A 24,382-nucleotide genomic window follows, 5' to 3' on the forward strand; every position below is an offset into this window, starting at 1 on the left:
CAGTCATGAAGAACTGATCTCACACTGTGGAATCATTAACAAGTATATGCCAGTATACAATGCATCTAACATACAACCATAAGAGTGTATGTCTGGAGTTTACCACCAATCATCTAGCCTTAAGGAGGGTGGCTAGAGTCACACACTCAACACACTTTTGGTTTTCTTCTGTTTCTGTTTCCAACATTATGTCACTTTTAATCCATCTAAAACCTGGCACCATGAGACTTCATCTTTGATGGCCTCACAGACTCTTAGCACAACACCTGATTTCCATCCTGGCTTTCCCCATCAGACTTGGTATTCTTACCTGGTACCCTTGTCATATTCATTCATCAATCCATATTTTCCCATAAGTATTTATTGAACCTGACTCTGTGTTTCTTGGTAGGTAGTGAAAATACACTGGAGAGCAAGACACCAATGTTAGACCCCAGCTTTCCCTAACAGATCAAGCTTTAGCCTAGTTCCTCCAGCTATACCCCCTCAGTCTTGAAAGGTTCAAGAGGGCCACTTGGCCCACTACCCTGATACAGATCACGACACAGGCATCATAGCCAAGCTGACCCTGCTCCATTAGCAGAGACACAGAGAAGATCTGTAGAATGTCAGGCCCCTGCCCTAGTTGGCCCTTCAGCATTCTGCACTGCACTGTCTCTTCGTGGTGTCAATGAAGATTCTACAAAGATCTGTAGCCACTCAGCCTGCAACTGCTCAAAGCTCAATGCCTAAACTTTGGTAGAAGAACTGTACTGCTCTTACTGCTACTGCTAAGTCACTTCAGTCGTGTCTGACTCTGTGTGACCCCATAGACGGCAGCCCACCAGGCTCCCCTGTCCCTGGGATTCTCCAGGCAAGAACACTGGAGTGGGTTGCCATTTCCTTCTCCAATGCATGAAAGTGAAAAGTGAAAGTGAAGTCACTCAGTCGTGTCTGACCCTCAGCGATTCCATGGACTGTAACCTACCAGGCTCCTCTGTCCATGGGATTTTCCAGGCAGGATTACTGGAGTGGGGTGCCATTGCCTTCTCCGATTGCTCTTAGGTAATTTTTATTTATTTATTTAATTTCTGCTCTTAATGACTTTGCATAAATCTGTGTCCTTCTGGTAATGAGGAAAGGAGTCTCTTTGGTACCACTCACTCCCTTTATACAATACTTTTTTGCTTCCAAGGAAGATGGATCTATATGGGGGAAGTGGATTAGCTATAGAAAGGAATGTCTTTTCAGTATCTGGAAGTTCACTCCCATTACTCACAAGCCCTGTTCTCTCTCTCTCCAAATGTCCTTTCAAAAGAAAATAAGAAATAAAAACTCTGGTTACTAAAGCCAATCTATAGACTTAGATAATTGCTGTTTAACTTCTGCTTACCTACAACATGCTGTTTACACTCACCTAGTGAAAGTAGTTTCACGTTAGTGTCAAGTGAAGAAAATTATAAACAGTTACGGAAATTTAGTGCAGACTACACACATCAAAAGTATATGAAGTTCCAAGTAGAAATTGGGGACAGAAGGAAGTTTCTAAAGCATCCCAATGAGTGGTCTGTGTTCAGAATTTCTAAGAAATCTGTACAAAATTTTTGCTATAAATGAAATGCTGTGGTCAGATTTCGACCTTTTCCTTCAATTTTCTCCCAATTGCATTAAGGTCCAATATTGAATCAATCTGTTTTATACAGGCAAATGCATTCGGCACCCTAACACTGAATCAAACCATCTAAGTGCATCACCCTCCACAGTATCTGAAATTATGTGGATGTCACTTCATGCAGTAGAAGAGTTTCTTCTGGGCAGAGTGCTGAAGGGAAAGAATTGTTTGTAAAAAATCAAATAAAATAACAGAAAAAGTCTACTGTTTATAATATCAAGAATTCTCTAGCCATAGATGTGTGTTCTCTTTACCTCTATACAATTCAAAAATTCTCTGACACACTACTGGGATAATGTCTCTCCTTTCTCATCTACTAGGGTGATAAAATTATACTTGCCTAGCTCCACTAACTCCAGCGTTCTTGCCTGGAGAATCCCAGGGACGGGGGAGCCTGGTGGGCTGCCGTCTATGGGGTCGCACAGAGTCGGACACGACTGAAGCAACTTAGCAGCAGCAGCAGCAGGCTATGCTCAATGTACCAAGTCGCTTCCGTCGTGTCTGACTCTTTGCGACCTCATGGACTGTAGCCCTCCAGGCTCCTCTGTCCAAGGGATTCTCCAGGCAAGAATACTGGAATGGATTGCCATGCCCTCCTCCAGAGGATATTCCCAACCCAGGGATTGAACCTGCGTCTCAGTCTCCTGCATTCTCAGGCAGGTTCCTTACCTTTAGCGCCACCTGGGAAGATTGCCCTAAACACAGCTAATAAAAATGAAATGAGATAATACATGTGGAAATGCTCTGAAAAGCATCAAGTGCTATTTGTACTTAAGAGGAAATAATGTTGGTATCAGTGTTGGTCCTAGTGGTGGAGGTGTGACAAGTTCTCTGGCAGGGTTTCCAAATTTAGGGACCACAGAGCATTAGTTCTATGGGAAGTCCCTTGGAGAGAGGGATTAGTACGAGGTTGGTCCTATAAGTCAAATAATCTTAGGAAACGCTATGTATAGTATGTTTACCTTTTAGAATATGAAAAAACACATTAGCCACGGAAGGCTTGGAATAGCCATGCAATAAAGAAATCTATCTAATTTTAATAATCCAGGATTGCTGAAACATAATAGATTGGACATATTTTTTCATATACCTAACACCTACTAATATTCCAAGGCGCCAGAGTCCCACAGAACATTATTATTATTCAAAGGGAACAGAAAATTAGATTCTCATCTGGACCAAATGCTCATGGTATCCAGTCATCACAGAGGGTCTGAAAATAAGAAGTAACGAGTAACAGGCCAACTCCTTCCCCTTGTGAGACCCTATGCGAACAGCGTGAAAGGTGAGATTTTTAATTTATGAGTAAAGGCAGATACTGACTTCTTCAAAAATTAAGACCTAGGATGCAACCTAAAAAGAGGGCCCCAAATACTTCCAATCACTACAGATGCTGTTAATAGTTATGTCACAAAGAGAAATAGTCAGATGCAAATATATTCATGGATTTTATAGATGTTTCATCTTCATAGTCTCAAAAGGGACATAAATCAACAAGTGTTTATTGAGGCAGTCAGCCCTAGGCTGGTACTTCCTGCATTCAAGAGACGTTTTGACTTCTCGGTTTGAGAAACTTACAATCTAGAAAGCAGAAGTGAAGACAAGATTCCACAAATTAAAACAGAAAGCAATATCCATTTGTGACGATAAACACATAACTTATCTTTAGAAATGTCTAGTAGGAACCCTTCTGGTCTAGTCATAGAGAAAGTGGGGAATGGGGGAAGACATCTGATCCTGAACAGGGTTCCTCCATGCCACATGGCCAGATGCAATCTGCTGCTGCTGCTGCTAAGTCGCTTCAGTCGTTTCCGACTCTGTGCGACCCCATAGATGGCAGTCCACCAGGCTCCCCGTCCCTGGGATTCTCTAGGCAAGAATACTGGAGCACAGAAAGTCAAACCCAGCACAGAAAGTCAAATCAAAATGAAGGGTCCAGAAAGGGTACAAAAGACATACAACAAGATGGAATTTAATGAAAAAGTAGGAAAATGAAGATATTGGAACATTGAAGAAATGAGGACAGTGAAAAATAGGATGAAACCAAGATAGTATGAAACAGACACCTTTTCCAAAAATCCAAAGGACCAAATCTATAAACAACAAGTTACAAGAGTTTCATGGGATCAGGTCACTTTTTGCACAGATATTTGAGTCTTGCTTCTTAACAGGCCGTTTTTCTTCCCATTCCCTTACATAGGCATCTAAAGCCCACTTAACCACATGTTAATAACTTTGGTGTCTTTAATGTTATCTTGTGAATAGACTTGCCTATTTTCTTATGCATAGAGTGAAACTCCAGGATTGTGAATTTCCTTCTAGGAAAAATGATGCTAAAGCTGAAACTCCAGTACTTTGGCCGCCTCATGCGAAGAGTTGACTCATTGGAAAAGACTCTGATGCTGGGAGGGATTGGGGGCAGGAGGAGAAGGGAATGACAGAGAATGAGATGGCTGGATGGCATCACTGACTCGATGGATGTGAGTCTCAGTGAACTCTGGGAGTTGGTGATGGACAGGGAGGCCTGGCATGATGCGATTCATGGGGTTGCAAAGAGTTGGACATGACTGAGCAACTGATCTGATCTGATCTGAACAGAGATGAAGAGGATCTGGTATTGGCACACTGAATATGCTCACAAAATAATACAGTGACCCTAAGCACAAATTATAAGGGGCAACCATTATATGTCCACATTTAGGAAAAAAAATCGTGAATAATATAGAAGCCAAGGTTGACAGGTGCCTCCTTAGCACAGTATGCAGCACTTCAGTCTCATAATCTGAAGGTCCTGAGTTCAAAGCTCAGAAGGAACAACACAAAGCTTTTGTGTTTCCCTGATAATCTGCCTACAATGCAGGAGACCCTGGTTCAATCCCTGGTTTGGGAAGATCCCTTGGAGAAGGGAATGGCTAGCTACTCCAGTATTCTTGACTGGAGAATCCCATGGGCAGAGGAGCCCAGTGGGCTACAGTCCATGGGGTTGCAGAGTCAGACATGACTGAGGGACTAACACTGTCAAAGTAGAATTCTACATTCTCCCCCTTGTTGTCATGGAGGCTCTTGAAGGCTATCTTAGAAAGGATTTCCTTTAAAGGAAACAGATGGAACCAGATGCCTTGAGATAGCATCCATCACAGAGCATCCAAAGATACGTAGCATCAATTTTTTTAAATTAATTAATTTATTTATTTTTGGCTGCACTGGGTCTGGTTGCTGAACAGGGGCTTTCTCTAGTTGTGGTGAGCAGGGGCTCCTCTCCTGGTGCAATGCACAGCTTCTCATTGCAGCGGCTTCTCTCGTTGTGGAGCACAGGGTATAGACCACAGGCTCAGTAATGTAGCACAAGGGCCATGGGTTTAGTCACCCCTTGGCATGTGAAATCTTCCCAGATCAGGGATAGAACCCATGTCTCCTGCATTGGCAGGCAGATTCTTAATCACTGTACTACCAAGGAAGTCCAAAAGCATCGATTTTAAGTGTACTCAGTAATGAAAGTGCTAGTTGCTCAGTCATGGCCAACCCTTTGTGACCCCATAGACTACAGACTGTCAGGCTCCTCTGTCCACGGAATTCTCCAGGCAAGAGTAGTGAAGTGGGTAGCCATTCCCTTCTCCAAGGGATCTTCCCAACCCAGGGATCAAACCTGGGTCTCCCACAAGGCAGGCAGATTCTTTACCATCTGAGTCAGCAGGGAAGCCTGCTCAGTCAAAACTCTCAGCATGTGAATGTATACACCAGAAGAGTGTATTCAAGCCCTTTTTACATCAAAGCAATATTGAAACATATCTACTCAAACAACCCTCACACCTTGACTGAATTACCAGGCAGCAAGACACAGCGGTCAGGCCAACATGCAGACTGTCCCTCCTGATCCCATACCCCAAACACAAAGCATATCGTACGTTCCTCCCAAGTGGCGCCAAGAAGGACCAAACTTTGCTTTTCTATGTGTTTCTCCATGCCACCCCGATGTACACCTGGCATTCAGAGTAACACACCCAAAGCTCCCTCTCATGAGCAAGGATGGTCGTGGAGCTCCTAAAGTGCCCAGTACTTAGCTCACCCATGGAATTTACCGTATGGAATAGAAACTGCCTATTTATCTCTGCTCCCCAACAAGACTGTTTAAATTCCTCAAAAATGGTAATGAAGCTATATTGGTCTTTTGAACACAGTTTCTATGACCCTGACAGAAACATACTAGCAGCTCTAAAAAAAAATTTTTTTTTAGTCGAATCAGGTAAAAGGGCTAGGAACAGAGAAAGGTAGGAAAGGATTTATTTTCAAAAAATGTTCCACAGTCATAAATAGTTACTGACCACCTATTCCATGATAGGCCCTGTGTCAGGGGGAAGAGTTAGGGCTCCAAGGATGGAGCAATGAATTTGAGGATAAAATAAGTGAGCATATGTGTAAAGAGTAGAAAATGTCATAAGTACCAATTTCCCTGGGAGGTTCAAAAAACGATCAGGAAACATTTCCTAAAGAAGGTGGTTTTGAAGTATTAAAGGATTTGAGCAATATTCACCTGGCAACAGGCACTCCATTGACAATAACATAGATGAAGAGCTACAGGCACAGATATTATCATGAGCAAATTGTTTCTCCTGACTGAAGCACATTTACAGGGTACGTAAATGAAATGAAGACTGGGCTTGAATTTGGGGGGGATCTTTAATGCCAGAATATGAACTTGGATGTTTTTTCAATTGAAATATAGTTGATTTACAGCCTTCCTAGATGGCTCAGTGGCAAAGAATCTGCCTGCCAATGCAGGAGATGCAGGTTTGATCCCTGGGTCAGGAAGATCTGGAGAAAGAGGTGGCAATCCACTCCAGAATTCTTGCCTGGGAAATCCCATGGACAGAAGAACCTGACAGGCTACAGTCCGTGGGGTGGCAGAGTCAGACACGACTTAACGACTAAATAACAGGTGATTTACAATGTTATGAACTTTCAGGTGTACAACACAGTGATTCATGATTTTTAAAAGTTATACTTCACTTATAGTTATTATAAAGCATTAGTTACATTCCCTGTGCTGTATAACATATGGTTTTCTTTACAAACAGAGTGGTATCGCTGAAGGCGTCTAAATGAAGACATGACATAATCATTGTTGTGTTTAGGGTGATTGCTATAGGGGCAACAGGCCAGGTAATTTGGGATAGGTAAGGTCTGATCACCTGTTAGACCTCTTGTCTCAGATAAACATTTTTGCCTGTCAAACTGGAGTTTTTCATGAAAATCTTAGGTTGTATAAGATATAACTCTAAGCAGGAAGTATGGGATTTATTAAAATTGAACATGAGGTAAATATTAATAAAAGCATAAGAGTAAATCACAATTAGAAAGCATGGAGGATAGACGATAAGGCAGGATCATGAATTATTCAGCAGGGGAAGTCTAGGACCAAGACATTCCCATATTTTAGATAGGATTTAAGATGGCATATGGTAAGGGTGAATATATTTCTCTAGTACTCTGGAAAGCTTTTACTTTTCCACTCTTAAGTAAGGAAAAAAAACTCTCCCTGGACAATATTTTTCCCTCTCCATTGCACAGCCCCCATGAGAGAATCCCTACAATGAAATTTTCAACAAACAGAAAAAGGATGGAATGGCTTTAGGTGCCATTGGTTATGGAGTGGATAAATGATGAAAAAAGGTTCAGTGACCCTAGTAAAAGTCTAACAGTTTGGGAAACTAAAAAGAGTCACAATCATTTAGTCTATATTGAAAAAGGCAACAGATTTTTGCTAATTAAAGAAATAAAGAGGTGGAGCACTTGGGAAAGGGAAGAATTCATAGTGGGAGAAGAATAGATAGCTTCACAGGAAATCAAATCAATTTATTCAGACATCAAACAAATTCAGCACAATAAACAGAATTTTCAGAAACTGGGGCTCTGTATGGTGTGGTTACATTTCCACCAATTAAAAGGAGAATTACTACTTGATTCAGAAGAAAAAATTAAAAGGCCTCAAGGTTTAGAGGTTGATGGCTAAATCTGGGAGTGCTCATTTGCTCAGTGGGTCTGACTCTGTGACCCCTCTATAGCCCTCTAGGCTTCTCTGCCCATGGAATTTTCCCCGCAAGAATACTGCAGTGGGTTGCCATTTCCTCTTCCAAGGGATAGTCCCAACCCAGGGATTGAACCCGAGTCTTCAGCAGCTGCTGCATTGGCAGGCAGATTCTTTACTACTGAGCCACCTAGGAAGCCCATACCTGGGAGACTTCTTCCCAATCCTGAGACTTTGAGAGACAATGATTACAGTTAAGAGCTAATTAAACCCCACCTTTGGGGATTCTGGATCTAGAATACAATGTTTAATGTTGGGGTGTGATCCTTTTATAGCAAACACTGGACTAATGCATTATAAGCTTTACTCTTATGACTCAAGTTGAGCATGTGTATCATGGATCATCAGGTTGACTTCATGGGGATGTTGAATAAAAGGAGCATCTACTAACTAGTACAGAGCAGGCATCTGAAAAGTGGAAAGAGCTGGTTAAGCCTCCTTATTTTACATACAGACATTGAATCCAAAAAGGATAAAACATCTGCCGCAAGTTTGTATGGGTAGTTAGTGGCCCAGCTGGGACTAAACCCCATATTTCCTGACCCTCAATCCAGTGCTCTTTATAAAGCCAGCGGGAGCTGTGAGGCAGTCATCTGTGGATCACCCAAGTCAGTCAGCTCTCTACCATCTGGGCCAACAGGAAAACAGTGACTCACAGAATCCAACGTTCCTCTGGAATGTAGGAGAGGTGTGCTTTTCTTCTGTGCTGTGAACCTTTTCAATTTTTGTAAATAAAACCCTACTTTAAATGTCCTAGGAGAGCTGGCAATTGTAAGTGCCTTGCGGTCCAAGATCATATTTGGTGATACTTAACAGAAGCTTAGGCTGACTGACTGATGGGTCAGCTGATAGACAAAAAGCAAATTTCTGTACATTGAACTTCAGATCATTGTGATTTTTGTTCAGACCCAAAGCCATGATCATTTGCATTTTGAAGCAATTGAGGAGTGGAAGGAAAAACTGAAGGTTGAAATTTGCTGAAGATAACACATAGGAAATAATTCAAAGTATTTTAACAAACATAAATGTGACAGCATAAGTTTTTTATACCAGGGTCCACTGTTTCCTCATCCAGAAACCTTCAAAATTTAAGGATCTCTACATGAGACCTATTATCTCTGGACTGATACTTTTTTTCTTAAAAAAAAAAAAAATATATATATATATATTATTGAAGTATAGTTGACTTACAATATTTCAGGTGCAAAATAAGGTGATTCAGTATATACATATAACATACATTATTTTTCAGATTATCTTCCATTATAGATTATAAAATACTGACTATAGTTACCTGTGCTATACAGTAAACCTTTGTTGTTTGTTGCATACCTATTTTTTTGAACTAGAAATCTAGCATTCTATTCATACTAAGTCAAACATGTGGAATCAAAATGTCATAAAGTTTTTAGTTAGGCAAATGTTCCTAAGTTTTCTAAAATATATATATTATACATACTATTTATAAACATGTAAACAAAAACTTTTCTACCATGTTTGATAAAGGCTTGAGTAAGAACATCAAAGAAAAAGAAAAGAGATGGAGAAATTGGAAAAGCTAAACTAAATGAAACGGGAGCACTGACTATGAAGTAGAAAAAGTGAAATAAACTAGATAAAAGTAAAAGATCATCTTTTTGATAACATTAAAGCTACAGCAGGTAAACTAAAGACCAGCGCCTTTGATACACAGAACAGGCACCAACCCTCACATTAACCTCATCTATCATCCTGGCCACACTCTGGGAAAATTCTGCCTTCCCATCTCCTAAGAATCACCCAGGACACTGTAGGGACACTCTAGGGTAGAACTACAGTCATTTTTGCCACCTCACGCAGACCTCCAAGTCTGCAGGACACAGTCAGTTTTCTCTAAGTATGCTCATGGCCCTGGAGAGACTGGCAAGTATTTATATGCAAAGCTACTATAAACAGCCTATAAAAAGAAAAGCGAATTCTTAATAATATGCTATTTCCAGCATGCCATGCTATGGCTCAAAAGTCTCCAATGACTTCTCATTGCCTAGAGTTACAGTTCAAACTACTGAGGTGACATTGAAGGCCGTCCACAGGCTGACTCCATCTCTCCTTTCCTGTTTCTTAGCTTCATTGTTCTGCTACACAAACCCTTCCCTTAAGTCATGCCGGCCATTTACCATTCTCCACATATTCCTGTGACTCCCCCAGTTGTGTACATCTCCCCCCTTGTCCTAGAATTCATCACTCACCTGTTCCAATTCTACTTTCCACAGTCAACCCAGATGCCAACACCTCCCTGAAACCACTTTGCTACCCAACTAACAGGAATTTCATGGTGTTTTTTTCCTTCCATGAGAGTAGATCTACATTCTTACTATTTCCCTCTGCTTTGAATACCCCACACTGTCTGTATCCATTCTTAATAGGTATTTATTAATTGATTAATTCTAAATTTAAAAAAAAGTTTCCATTTTCAAAGCGCTTTAAAATAAGGTAATAATCTGTAGCTGTTATTACATTCACACAATGGAAACTTCAGAGCCATCTAGTATGTTGTCATTGGATTCCTTTCTTTCCACAAAAGACCAAACTAGGTCATTTCAAACCTCAGTCACCTTCAAGAGATTCTAGAAGGGCACTCGAAGAGTCAGCAAAGAGATCACATTCCTGGATTCCTGATTTGTTGTTCAGATCTGCTAAAGTTAGATTCAGGCAAGTGTGAACTGGAGAAATCAACTAACCGTTAGCACCATCCAAACAAAATGAAAGGAGCTCTTTTGTTACATAGCTGGATATTCAAGTTTGAAAGGAGGGAGTGATGGAGGAAAAAGGGAAAGAAACTACAGCTGTCAATTGCCTTCCCTTTGAATGTGCTTTTCTTGCCTTTTCTGTTTCTATTTTTCACAACTATGTGATGGATCTGGAATGTCTGAAGGCACTAAATCAGAATTGAAAAGGTGATTTGCTATAATCTGATAAGGATATCTACTAATACGCGTATCACCCAGAGGTGCCTCTAACTGGGTCCTAATTAGCTTTCCCAGAAAACATTTCTTCACTAAACTATAAAGTTCCAGAAGTGGTAGCTTTCCTGTGAAATCACATTTGATTTTAAGGGTCAACCCCAGAAGACTCAATGCAGTTTTATTTCTAGGTCCAGTAACAAAGCTGTTCATTTCATAGACTTCCTTCAGTGGATTTAGGCGTATTCTCAGAGCACAAACATACTATTTGTGAAGGGGGTCTAGAGATGAAAAATTATAACTATTAAGACAAATAATCAATGTCATGAAACATCATGAGTAACATCTGAGTAACTGTTCTAACATCAAGTTTGTGTTTATAATAAAGAACTTAAATGTTTCACCTCATATATCATTAATTCTCCTCATATCCCAGGCACAGGGGGTTGTTGACTCCCAGATGTATCCGAATGAGAAAAGATTAGTTATGAAGAAAGCAACTGAGGCTTTGAAGTCTAGAGGCAGACAGATGGGATTATGAAAATGTGAAAGTTATGTTCAATGTAACCTTAACACATATGGCAACTGGTATTACTATTATCCAAATACCACTGTTGGATATTTTCTTAATGAATTTCTTTAAAATCCTTTTTTATATCTGTGGACCTTTTACAACCAATGATTCTTAAAGGGAGGAGGAGATTTTTTGTGCTCCTCCTCCCACAATTTGGGTAAGTGTAGGCACATTTTCAATTATCATAACTCAAGGAGGGTGCTACTGGCATCTGGTGGGTAGAGGCCAGAGATACTGCTCAACATCCTATAATAGCCGGAAAAAGTTCTCACCAGAATTATCTGGACCAAGATGTCAACAGTACCCAGTTCAACATATTCTGCTCTTGGTCATCATTTTTCCTTCTCTTGGAGTCTGATAACTTCTCCTCACTCCACACACAAAGACATCAGGACTAACTGGAGGCCAGCTCAGGCATTCTATATGGTGGCCCCTGGTGGCTCAGACGGCAAAGTGTCTGCCTGCAAAGCAGGAGACCTGGGTTCGATTCCTGGGTCGGGAAGATCCCCTGGAGAAAGAAATGGCAATCCACTCCAGCACTCTTGCCTGGAAAATCCCATGAACGGAGGAGCCTGATAGGCTACAGTCCATGAGGTCACAAAGAGTCGGGCACGACTGAGTGACTTCACTCATGTGGAGGGTGCACATGCTCTGGCAGCTCACCAAATATGGCTCCCCTTCTCGTTAGCTTGAGCTAGTTGCTTAACCCTTTGAAATTCCTTTCTTTAAAAAAAAAAGGAAAGAAAGAAACTACACAATATGAATCATATCTAACTCCATAAGGTTGTGGTGAAATGAATCAAGTTTCATATATGTATATATTACTATACATTTATATAGTTATATATCAATAGTGTCAGTAAAAGTTATTGCCCTTGTTCTTTTCAGGCCCATCCATCCATCTCCCTGCCCCTTTCTTTCCCCTTGTCTGTACCCCTCATCCTCAAGGCTCAGGTTCTCTCTTTTCAAATGCTTTAATTCCTGTGGTGGCAAAAATCAAACTTGGGCTAGGAAGTGAGTCACGGCTCAGCAGCTAAAGGAGTTTGTTTTTCTTTCTCTGAATGTATTTCTTAAGAATTTCGGCCTGATCCTTCAGCCTCTTGTTGGTTGAATCCTCTTAATGTTTAAGACACACAGAGAGCTATGGCACCAAGACGTTTTCCAATTGCTAGGAATGAGAGTTTTTAAAATACCGAAAATAACCAGAGGGCAGAGAGCCCTGCAATCCTGTTACATAAGCAGATGTTGGAGGACCGAGGCTGGTTTTGAGGTTCCTTTCTCCACAAGCCAATCTCTGCTGATCCTCTCCAACCTTTGCTGGATTTACCTTAATGCTGCAGAAGTCTCCAGAGGGGCCTCTGGACGCTGCGCACTACCGGCAGCACCGGGAGAACTTGCTGGTCACAAAGCACAGTGGGGAGTGATGAGTGAAGGGCCGGCTTTCACCCGCGGGGGGTGGGAGACAGGACGCAGGAGGGCGGCCGCATCGCAGCCGGCTGTGGACAGCCCTTCTCCGCGCCCACCCAGAGCTCGGGATGTGCTACTCCGACGGCCAGCTTCCCCTCCTTTCCCTTGCCTGTGAAATTTCAAATATTCCTGAACCGTTATTTAGGTTTTCGAATTCACAGAAAATACCTATTGTTATCTCCGTCACTCACAACTCGCTCCCCAACACCACTACCATCTAAAATGTCATACAAAATGGCAAATAATCAAATTCCCCTTTCCCTCCGTATCTTGCTTGTTTAACTGTCTCAGTCTCCTATTCATTTTCTCCCCCAATCTCTTCCCTGTTTGTGGACTACATCCCTTTATAAGTTTTCTCTCTTGTCTCTCTCTTTTTCTCTTCTTCTCCCTCCTCTCCCGTTTCCACTGCTTCCTCCTCTCCTTAACCCTCCTCCCTCCACGCCCCTCCTCCCGCTCTCCGGCTCCTGGCTCTGCCCTCGCCGCCCCTCCCCAGAGAAGAGTGTCCAGCTTCCCGGGGCTGCCCGCCCGCTGCTGCTTCTCTGCCCACCTACCATGAGGAGCGGCTCCTCCCACCTGCCCATAAAAGCCAAGTGCATGTTACCAGCAGCGGATCAGAGCACTTTCCCGGTCCTCTCCTGTGGGAGCCCCCGAGCCTCTCTCCTGGATCTTACGTGCTCAAGGTAAGATAACCCTTCTGCAGGCATCTGACCTACTGGGGGTTGCTTCGGGGGAATCAGTTTCCCCCGGTCAACGTGCTTACTGTTTGGTTAGAGCTGATTCTTATGAATGCCAGATCGGCTGCTCCTTTAAACCAGCAACTGGTTTGAAAACAAACTTCTGTTTGAACGGTAAAATAAAAGTTCGTTTGGGGCAGAAACAGCAGCATAAATATTGCAAAAACCTTTTCGCCTTTTAAATCACTTTTGCCCCCGGTTGCTGGCTGTTGCCGAGGTTAAAGTGTATCCGTTTGGGGTGCTTTCCTGACCGCTTTTCATTGTAAATATTTCACGTAACAGTGGGGGCAAGGATAACTTTGTCCCATTGTCAAAAATGTACTTTAAAAGAACACAATTAGTTTCCTAAAAATAGCACAAAGGTCTGCTAACAATTTTGCCATGTTTTCCAAACCCCCAAGACAGCTTCTGTGAGTCCTTTAAAAAATATCTTTCCAGGTTTAAGTGCTTGGAAAAAATGATGCCAACGGGTACCATTTGCCCAGAGACCATAATCAGGTGGCTGGTAAGATAGGAAAGAACAAATCCAAATTGACAAGCTACAGCACAACGTGAGAGCACAAAGTTGTCTTTTCAAGACGTCCTAAAATGAGAATTGTGCTGATATACAAAAGTGTATAAAAGAACTTCATGAATTTCTATACACACACCTAAACATAAAGCATTTCAATGTGTTCCACAGTCAGAGAAAAATACAGGCCAGATTATCCAATACTTCTGTTTACACCCGAGGGTTGTAAAGAACGATCAGCTTGAAGGCTTTGGAAGTTTGATCCCTGCTTGTCACCTTCTTTTCCCTTATCTAGTAAAAATTGATCTGATTGGCAGATAGATAGTCTTTAAGCTACCCTCATTTTTAAAGATTTCGGACTTTACATCCTGATCTCTGAGGTCTGAGAATGTGTGTCCTGCACCTGTGAAGGAAAAACGTCCGCCGCAGCTACTTCTGGAAAACCAGACACTTAGTCCATGAAGTTTGCAGTCAGAATCTGCGGGCTGTGTGGGATGAAACTCTCTCATGTGGGAGAAAAACCCTCTTCAAATATTTCCTCTGGGGAATTGCACAAGCCAGCTGAGAGACGGCAAACCAAAGCTGGCAGTCAGGAAACCAAACCACTGTTTCAGCCCTCAAGGTTCTTAAAGTAAGAGAGGAAGAGTTTTCCTCTTTTTTTTTTTTTTTTTTTGGTTTGTTTATATTGTTTCACTTGAAAAAGGAAAAGTCTCCAAAGCTGTAAAAAATTCTTCACTATTAAAGAACATAGAATCATTAGAAGTTTAACTGAGGGTCTTCCAAACCTTTCCTCCTTATCGCTTGCATATCAAAAGAAATAATAAAGATATTTAAAATTTCTGTTTGGCATGGAGAGGATTCAATGCTATTATTCAAATGAAAAAGTTATATGTAAAACTTTCTGTCATGTGAAATTTTGCTTCATTAGAAAAAATTATTACTAGGAGTGCGGTTTCCTTTAAGAAAATGATATAAAATTACTATTGGCCATGATAATATGTGACCTGAGCATATTAAAATACCTTTTATCTCAAGCCACAGTGCAGACTGCTTGCTTCATATTTGCTGTAAGTGGGTAATCAACCATGACAAGAGCACAGGTATGGGACCGGGCCAAACCAAGTGTGTGGTATGTCCAAGCTAATTCCTCTTTTATGTTAGTGCCGGATTCACGCCCATCATCACAAGGGTGAAAAGACACTGCTTCATTCACCAGATCCCCTTGAGGAAAGTTATCTTTTCTGGGAGGAAAAAAAAAAGTGCTGCCAGTGTAAAAGAGCTCCCTGTTATTCCTAAATGTGGGGATGAAAAGTGTTCCCCCAGGGTTTGCTTCTGCTTTTCCTGGCAGTTAATCCACTCTACCAGCTATGAACCATTTCATAGTAACTGCTTTCCCCATGTGCCATCACATTCAACACCCTAAATAACTATATGAGATCATCCTAGACTGCTCATGACCTCACTTTCCCAGGGGTCTTTACCAGACACTAAAAATGATACTTTCTCCATAGTTTCCTCCTTAAGTTTATAGAAAAATCAGTAGTGGGGATTCATGGAGTCCCCACCAGTGACTCCCCCCTTGCACAGAACATACAGGCATGAGTCTTGTCTATGCCATTGTATAGCTGCCCCTGGATTGGGTTGCTTCATGGCCATACCTACCCCATACCACTCCAGCAAAATTTGAATGACTCCTTTAATGTTTCTTATAAAAGAAAAGTGACTGCATGTTTCACTAGAGACACACGGGAAGGGTGCTCGGTTGATCTGGAGGGCCTGTTACATCTAGGGAAACACACATTTTAGATCTTCTGCTATTCCCAAAATTATAAAACAATATTCTTCCCATGATCAGAAGGTATATCCTACCTTAATTCCATTTGTGAAACAAAAGATGAAATGAACAGAGAATTGAGAGGGAAGCTGGGCAGAACTGCTCCTAGAAAGTGCCTAGAAGAGAAAGATCAGAATCTCTGTAACAAATGCAACTTCTTTTTGTTCTTTTTTATGTGGAATATGAGGAACAAAATCCATATCTGCTGTTGTTGTTTTTTTAATCAATGAGTGTTTCTAATAATTTAAGATTCATCTCTACTACACCCTTCTGTAACAGAAAGAACAGCCCTTCTAGAGACCAAAATGATTTCAGGTCTGTCCCACATTAAAACTCATAGATATTTGCCAGTTATAATTTTATAATATAAGCTACATTCTGAATATAAAAATCCTCAGAACACATTTTTAACTAATGGGTAGTTCATGTCAACAAAGCCACCTCTAACTCTCTCAAAGGGTCCAATGTTCAGTAACTATTTGAAAGTTAGAAGTTAGAGGCAGCTGTCTACTCCTCCCTATCCATGGTCTTCAACTGTGATATGGCAACCTGCAGCGTGATTGAGATGCAGCGGTATTTGCCAATCTCTGGTCCTCCAAGTAACCCTCTGGAAATTAGGTCTTTCTTCAGGCCTTGGCTTCCTTCTCTTCCACCAAGCCCCCGTGAACATCCATATGCATAACTCAAGGAAAGTATAGATCTCGAGACTAGAGTGCCGTCTTCTGAGAGTTTCATTGTTCTAGCTACTGAGTGAAATGAAAATAAAGATACAGAGAGAAGAATGAGTGTCCTGTGGAATTTAGAGAATCACTTTAGCATTGTGTAAAAAAGAACCCCTTACTACCCAAAGCATCTAAAAATTTAAATTAAGAAATAAAAAGGCCAGCTTACAGGTTGTTTCAAAATGTTAAGGATATAATGAAAAAGATCTTCCAATGACCTGACAGTCATTAACATCAGTTTATACCCCCAAGTACTAATTTAGAGCTCTGCTAAACTTCCCCTTTGCAGAGACCCAAGGAGTAAAGACTGGGAAAGAATAGTAACCACATTTCAGCACCAACAGAGAAGCCACTAATTAGACATTTCACTATTGACTTGGGAACTACATTTGCTGTTTGAGGAAGGAGGTTCTTATAGTCTATCTTCAAGCAAATAGATTTGCAACAAGAGGGCTAAAGGGAGTCACACACGGTCGGAATGTCTATAATCTGGGGGCCCTGTGAAAGCAAATTCACAAAGCTGTTGAAATTGCAAGGAATCAAACTGAAGTGACTGAAACAAAAATGTTCCCAAAAACTGATCATAGAGTAATCTGCTAAAATAATAATAAATTCCCACTTCTTAGTGTAACATAACAGCAAAAGCTATTATGGACACCTATAACTGATTATGTAAAATATCAAAACATATTGATGGTCTACCTTCAATCTCCTCTGTTAATTTTGGGCTCACTTCTACTGTCCTTCCTGGAAAATGAAAGCTGTCCTCTCCTTCAGTTCAGGATTTACAGATGCAGTCATGTCTCTCTGTGCTACCTCCTTTTTTTTTTTTTTCAGTGAAAGAAATCTCTATTCAATCCTTATAGATCTTATAGTTTCTGGAGTACCACCCATAACTGTGGCATTTCTCATTATCAAAAGGCTCATACTTCTCTTAAACAGGTGATGTAGATTTTCACTCCAACAAATAATAAACCTTTACATTTTTCTAAATCTTAATTCATATACCTAGAAGATAGGTAACTTAAACTTGCTACATGCCTCCAAACTGAAATGAAGTGTCTAAGCAGTTTTATTTATCTAGGCTGTAGTCTAACTTTTTGGGGTTTAAACTTTTATTTAGGGAATCACACAGTACAAAGGCTGAAAGAATCCTTGGAGCTAATTTTAACAAAGTTAATTTTACAGATGAGAAAAGTCAGAGAGGCTGATGTTTCCTAAGGTCACCCAGACATGAGTAGGAGAAGCAGGACTCGAGTTCATATAACCAAACTCTCTGTTCAGGGCTCTATTTTGAATAATTATCATGTGTCTTCCCCATACAGTGTGTATCTAAGATGTCTCTGACTATGACGAGAATTCTGTTGAAACATAAAATATAGAGTTCTTAAAAACCGTAACTAGTAGAGGTTTGGGGCTTCAGCTGTACCTCTCCTACAGAACGTTCAGAAACACTGGTACAATCCCTTATGAAGAGTGAAGTCGCTGGTTGTCACCATCACTGGCACCTTGTGTGTCTTTATCTTCATTCCAGGGTCTTATATGTAATAGCTGCTTGGTAAACCTGTGTTGAGAGAGTGAGTGACTGATAAAAAAAAAAAAGGCTAAGTATAAAATATCCATATTTCTTAACTCCTTCCATAAAAATCCTTACAAGCCTATAGGTACTTATAGAGACTCAGATCCAAGTATATGAAATTTAAGATTCCCTGGTGCTTTAAGTAATGTAGGAGAGTTCATTTAGCCTTATCAATGGCTGAGCCATTTCCCTGCCTACAGAGATTTCATTAATCCTTACATTTGCCTGAGTTCTAGGAATAATGCTATTTTTTGCAACAGGCTTAAGATTGAGTTCCAATTTTTCCATGACAGAACAAATGTATTATTATTTATGTGATGATTTACAGCATAACCTTCCTCTTCTGGCATCACATTGACAGTGTGTTATCAATATACCTGGAATCTCCTCAGGTCTTTAATGAAAGAAATGACAAAATATGCATAATGGACCATTAAGGAACATACTGGTTAAGGAGTGTAGGCATGAGAAGTGTTATAACACCAGAGAGGGATTATCAAGAGGTCAAGAGTATAGACAAGATAGTGCAGCTAAGAGGATCCATTCCTCTAAAACAGAAGAGGGAGAAACTCCGGAGAAGAGATTTTTTTAACATGATTGTCATAGCTAAGACCCACTCAAATGTTTGGGAAGTAAAACCTTATTTGGGTCAGACTTCTTTCTGTATAGTACAATATTAGGAATGGCTCACATGGGGAAAAGCTTTATAAATTTTACATCTATGAAAACTCTTCTTAACCCTTAACTGGACTTCCACTGAGAAAAGAACCTCACTTGACCTCATTTTAAACTTGATCCTGACCCAGAGTACTAACTCCATGGATATAATGTCATCAAAATGCTCTCTGCTAAGATAAAAATACAACTTTTTGTAATACACAAAGTTACCCCAATGTGGAAAGTGATAAAGGTATAAAAGAATATTCTTGTCTTTTCTAGAAAGAACTTACTGAGAAAGAGAAAGATGTTACCTCAGATGCTTCTTCACTTTCCTCTAAAGCATGCCTGACAATTGTTTGCAAAACTTTGAAATAGTCATTGTGTTTCTGAAATTGGTTTATTGTATGTTAAAATTTACATGGTCCGTGACTAAGCTTCATTGTGAAAACATACTTTTAAGTAAGTCTTTCTTGAAGACTGTCTTTCTTAAGCTCTCTTGAAGTGTTTACATCTCAGGATATTTAAGCATTGGCATCATTTGATGTGCTGAGATTAAAGACAATTAGTCACTTCATGCACTACTTTTCCAACTAACTGAATAGGCCTGGGTGTGGATGTCAGCTGTTGGCTTCTCCAGGAAATAAAATGTATCAGCCTGTTGGGGAGCTTTTCTAGTCCTCTCTGCTAGCTAGATAAAACAGCTGTTTTGCTGAAATTCTAGGCCACCATTAAGGTTTCATCTATTAGGGAACTATGGCCGATTTAGAAAGACATTTGGCCACCCAGCAGTGGCGTGGCTAAGCCACAGCTGCCCTCAGTTCAACAGCAGGACAGCAGACCTTCCGAGCTGGTTGAAGAGTGTTGTCCTGGGGCAGCTGGGAGATATTTTGTGAGCTCTTATCCCATTTAGTATGTTTCCTCTATCATACCGTGTGCACGCTAAAGATAAATCTAAACTTGGTTCATAAATTCTAAGTGATGACTGTACATTATTATATTTCTTTGAAGATCTGTACTTAACAATTTTCCCATCCAGAGGTCATAGTGTTCATCTGTGCTATAAAGCCAAACAAGTAGCCTCTTGTTAAAGGGCACGTACAAGACAAGCCTGAGGAATACAGGAAGGCAGACGCTAGGTGGAGCTAAGAATTTGAGGCTTAGGTGACCAAGACTGTTGAGGTAGAAAGAATGAAGGAAGATAAAGGATTTGCAGCAAAAATAGGCTATTGGATCCACAGTCCCTAACTTCAAGTCCAGTTCCCTTCTAGCTCCCAGCTGACTCTAGTCCCCTGCTGTCCCCATGACTGGGGAGGGAGGTTATTGACCAGTAGAGGGAGCTGGGGGGTTGAGTGTCTAAGAACAGAAAACTGATTTGTTCCCAGAGGGAGCCTTCAGATTTTCATCTTTCTGATAAAAGACAGAACAAGGTGTCCTCTACAACCAGTGGCTAAAATGTAGCACAGGAGTATACCACATTGCTGATTTTCCTTTAAAAAAAAAATCCCAATTTAAGCCTCTACAAATAAATCACCTGCATTTCAGCAATGCCAGAAATGTCCAGGCATGTAGGAGTTTATTTGAAAGAAAACCATGGCAATCTTAGAAAATGTTCTTGCCGAGGCCACCACCAGCCAAGACTTAAATGTTCAGGACTAAACGCTCAATTCAGCAATAAATAAACCACATCAGCTGGGGGTCCGCAGGAGACAAGCACAGAGTCAAGGGCCGAGAAAACCTCCTGGGTTCCAAAGGGAAGCCCTAGCGTCCTGCCAGGATCAACCCTTGGTCCCCAGGAGAGGGGAAGGGAAATGCAAGAAAGAGGGAGGCAGAAATGGGCCAAAAAGGCTTTATCCAATCAAGACAGCCCAGAACTTGCATTCCAGGATCCTCATTTCTCTGGGCAGCAGTCAGTCTTGCCTAGACCGAAGTGAATACCTTTCTGTTGAACATTTCCATTGCGCAGTGGTGTGGGGATGGCTTGTTAAGACTTGAGACAATTGCAAAATTCAGAACCCTCTAGAGGATAGAGATCAATTAGGACCATTAAAAAAAAAATCCCTGGCATACGAGGAAAGAGCAGCTTGCTTTGTAAAACTTATGACATTCATAGGAAAACAGAGCAATCCTCTCTCTCAGACTATTAGTGATCTCAGTAGAGATGAAGCTGTGAAGTTGGTACGCATGTGGCCTGAGAATCCTCTGTTCTACGAATCTTTAGTGTTTTAGTCCCCAGAACACCTTGACTGTTTCTGGGGCCTTGATCATCTTTATGCCTTAATTTATTTATCTTGAATAGAAGAACAATTCTCAAAGAACCCCTCTCTTTAGAGGCAATTAAGGTCTTGCCAAAAATTTTACAGAATGGTGCTACTTAAGCATACATAGTTAATGGATTGGACTCAGGACACCTGGAGATGGCTCTTGGCATTTACAAAGAACCAAGTTAAAATGGAATACAGTGCCAAATAAGCACCTAACTTTCCAAGATGTACTAAGAGCATTTTTATTTCTTATAGTACAGAGGACAATATTACATGTCTCAAGGGGCCAGATAAGGCCTAGGGTAAGTAGAAAAAGGGAAAGAAACAATAATTAAACTATGACTTCAAGAGTCTCAAGAGGCCTATACGTTCACCTATTCATTATCTTGACACCAGTCAAAAGATAATTCCTCATACAGAAAAAAAAGTTTTTGTGATTTTTAAAGTTGTTTTACTGGAGAATATTTTTAATAGTGACTCTTATAGTATAAAATTTCTAAATGCCACTTCTTCAGCATTTTCCAAAGTGTGTTTCAAAACCAGTAATATGTGGGATACTAACATGTTTATACAGAAAAAGGTTCTATGGTCAAACAAACTTTAGAAATACTTAATCAAATAACATGAGCAATTTTACTTATTATTTTACAATTGATACAAGTAATTTTACCAATTACTTATTATTTTACAATTTTACTTACAAGATTTAATAAAGACCTTAATATGCTCTGTATATTTTCATTCTTCAAAAAAGTTACAGTAAATAGTGTGCACCCAACATATTCGATAACAAATCTTCTCAACCTGAGGGCATCTCTCTGGTCTGGTATTTTATGGGATAGTTTAGGAATCACAAGCCTCAACTGTTCTCAGTTTAAATTATTCCAAGACTTACTGGGACATGATATTTTCAGTGTTACTAGTTAATATGTAATATACATTGATTGTCAGTATAGATTATGTGCTATGTCAAACCATAAAGTAAGAAATAATCCCAGTGTGATTTCCAAACCCAATTGAAAAGGGACGAAAAGAAGCAAATGAACATGTCTTGGTCCCATGACTAAGTTCTTTATGATAAGAACAGCATAAATGTTAAAATAATTTACCAATAGTTAAGTTAAACAGTAAATGAGAGAGAAAAAGAGGGGAGGGAGTGATGGAAAGAAAGCAAGAAAGGAAAGAGGGGAAGCAGGGAGAATATTGGATAGACTGAAATGATCTCTTCCTTCCCTCATCTTTCTCAGTGTCAGGATATTGTATTACAAATAGAGAAACGGCCAACAATGAGTAATAAGTCAGTAAATGGGCAGCCTGGATAATTTTATGAATTAGCTCAACAGCCCCTGAGCTGTTCAACATAAACACCACTAATTAATCAAGATCATTAACCAAACATTTTTCTTGAGAATTTACTTTATCACCATCAATAGGGAGCTAATTCCTGGAATAGGAACACACTGATATTCTAGTATATCTTGCTACATCAGGGCTTATTGGTTTACCTATGACACTCAGACCTCCTACCCATATCAAATTGATTAATTCTCTTAGGGTTCTACTCTGGAACATCTCTTTCCCCTTTACAAAGATCACGCTTGGAAGCCAGTATCCCAAAAGCATTGCAGTGTAGCATCCTCTCCTTTAAGAAAATAAGTTCACAGTCATCCAAGGGAAAAACTCAAACTCATCATTTCTAGTTACAATTATAGACACTATCTAGTAAGTGTCTCACAGAAGCAGACACCGTACTGCTCTCATTACCTCTATTCCTTACACCAGCAGTACAAAGGTGGTATTATCATTCCCAATTCAAAGATGAGAAAAACAGAGCGCCTATTTGATCAAGCAACTTGCCCAGGGTCACCCAACTAGAAGTGGCAGAGCCAGGATTCCCATCCCAGTCATGCTCCAAAGGCCGTAGGTTTCCTGCTCCTCCACGGCGCCTCTCCTGAGGTCTCATCATATCACAAAAGGAAGAAAAAATATCGACTCCCTGTGTCACTACCTCTGACTCATAAAGAAAGTCAGAGAATTCCAATGGCTCTCTTCCTAGACACTGCCTACTGGCTCTGTTTTTTGTTTAATACTGTGATTTTAATTTCTTTTTCTTTTTTGTATTTTTTTCCTAAAAGCATGCTGCCATTTCAGAGCCAAAGAAGTAAGGTCTGTGTAACTAGAAAAATAAACAAAAAAAAGCTATCATTTCTCCCTGGGGTAATTTATAAGGTCTAAGGTTTCTCCATAAATTCTCCCCAAGTGATCCCAAGTTGCTTGGCATGAGTCTGGGAAAAAGAGTGACAAGCAAGCATGTCATTCCTCAGGCAGGAGAAATTCCCATGAGTATATGAGGAACAGCCTAGAACAAAGGTACTCTGGCGTGTGAAACACACTTGAATCCAGCTCCCTGGATCATTCTTTGACTCTTGCTGTATTCCATACCCAGGTGAAGAGAGTAAAGACAGTTTAACTGAGGCCCCAAGCCACGTGAGTCACCTAGACAAAAGTCTATTGTCTTTACACCTGCCGCTTAAGCTATTTGAGGGTGTACAGGTATCCTCCACTTTCCAAAAGTTCACTTTATGCCACTTCACTTCTATGAAAGACCTATATTACTACCTGTTTCTGCTAATCTAAAGAAATCCAAAGAAGATTTTCACCTTTGGCGGGGGGGGGGGGGGGTGAAAATGCAACAGTGTTGGCTTGGCCAAAAAGTTCATTCACATTATTCCGTAAGATGGTATTGAAAATCCAAACAAACTTTTTGGCCAACCTAATAGCATTCAGCACTGCCAAGCTCCTTCCCCAGGAATTGCAGTCAGCATCAAGCTGCCATAGCTCTGAACTGTGTCTGTAGGCATCTGTGCTTATTCTGGATTTATTTTCTGCACAAGACGTGTCCTAAGGTACCTGCTTCTTCACTTTACCCCATTTTCCCTTATGAAAGATTTCATATGAATGTTCTGATTTCAGATAGCAGGGGAAGCTTGTATGAGGAAAATAGTTACACTCTGAGCCCTTCCTTTGTGCTGTACCAAAGACAAAAGAGGAAAGAAGGTCTAGGTCTTTCCACATGGTCACATTCTGCTTAACTTTATAGTTTTGTGCTTGATCTTCCCTCTCTGCCTGGAGCATTCCTCATTTGATCTACTGGCTTAATTTGTACTCCTCCTCTGAGATTCAGATCAGCAAACTTCCCCTCTGAAAAGACCTGCCTGCACCTGCCCTGTCTTGACTACGTGTGCACCTCCCCACGCCCACTAGTGTTCTGTACACAGCCCTGTCACAGCCACATCTTTGTATAAGACAGTGATCCCCTTGTAGGATTCATGTGCTGTTTATCGCTGCACCTTCGATGCTTA

At 40.6% G+C, this 24,382-nt stretch overlaps 1 protein-coding gene across 1 annotated transcript in view; it reads left to right on the forward strand.

Moving 5' to 3' along the window:
* Positions 1-13,215: 13,215 nt before the first annotated feature.
* Positions 13,216-24,382, forward strand: part of COL8A1 (collagen type VIII alpha 1 chain) — a 170,888-nt gene continuing 159,721 nt past the window's right edge. Inside the window, exon 1 of the mRNA XM_061440409.1 lies at positions 13,216-13,399. The gene's annotated coding sequence lies outside the window, so the exon portion shown is untranslated. The remainder of the gene's footprint in view (positions 13,400-24,382) is intronic.

The sequence above is a fragment of the Bos javanicus genome, chromosome 1, assembly GCF_032452875.1.
Source record: "Bos javanicus breed banteng chromosome 1, ARS-OSU_banteng_1.0, whole genome shotgun sequence".
Taxonomy (NCBI): domain Eukaryota; kingdom Metazoa; phylum Chordata; class Mammalia; order Artiodactyla; family Bovidae; genus Bos; species Bos javanicus.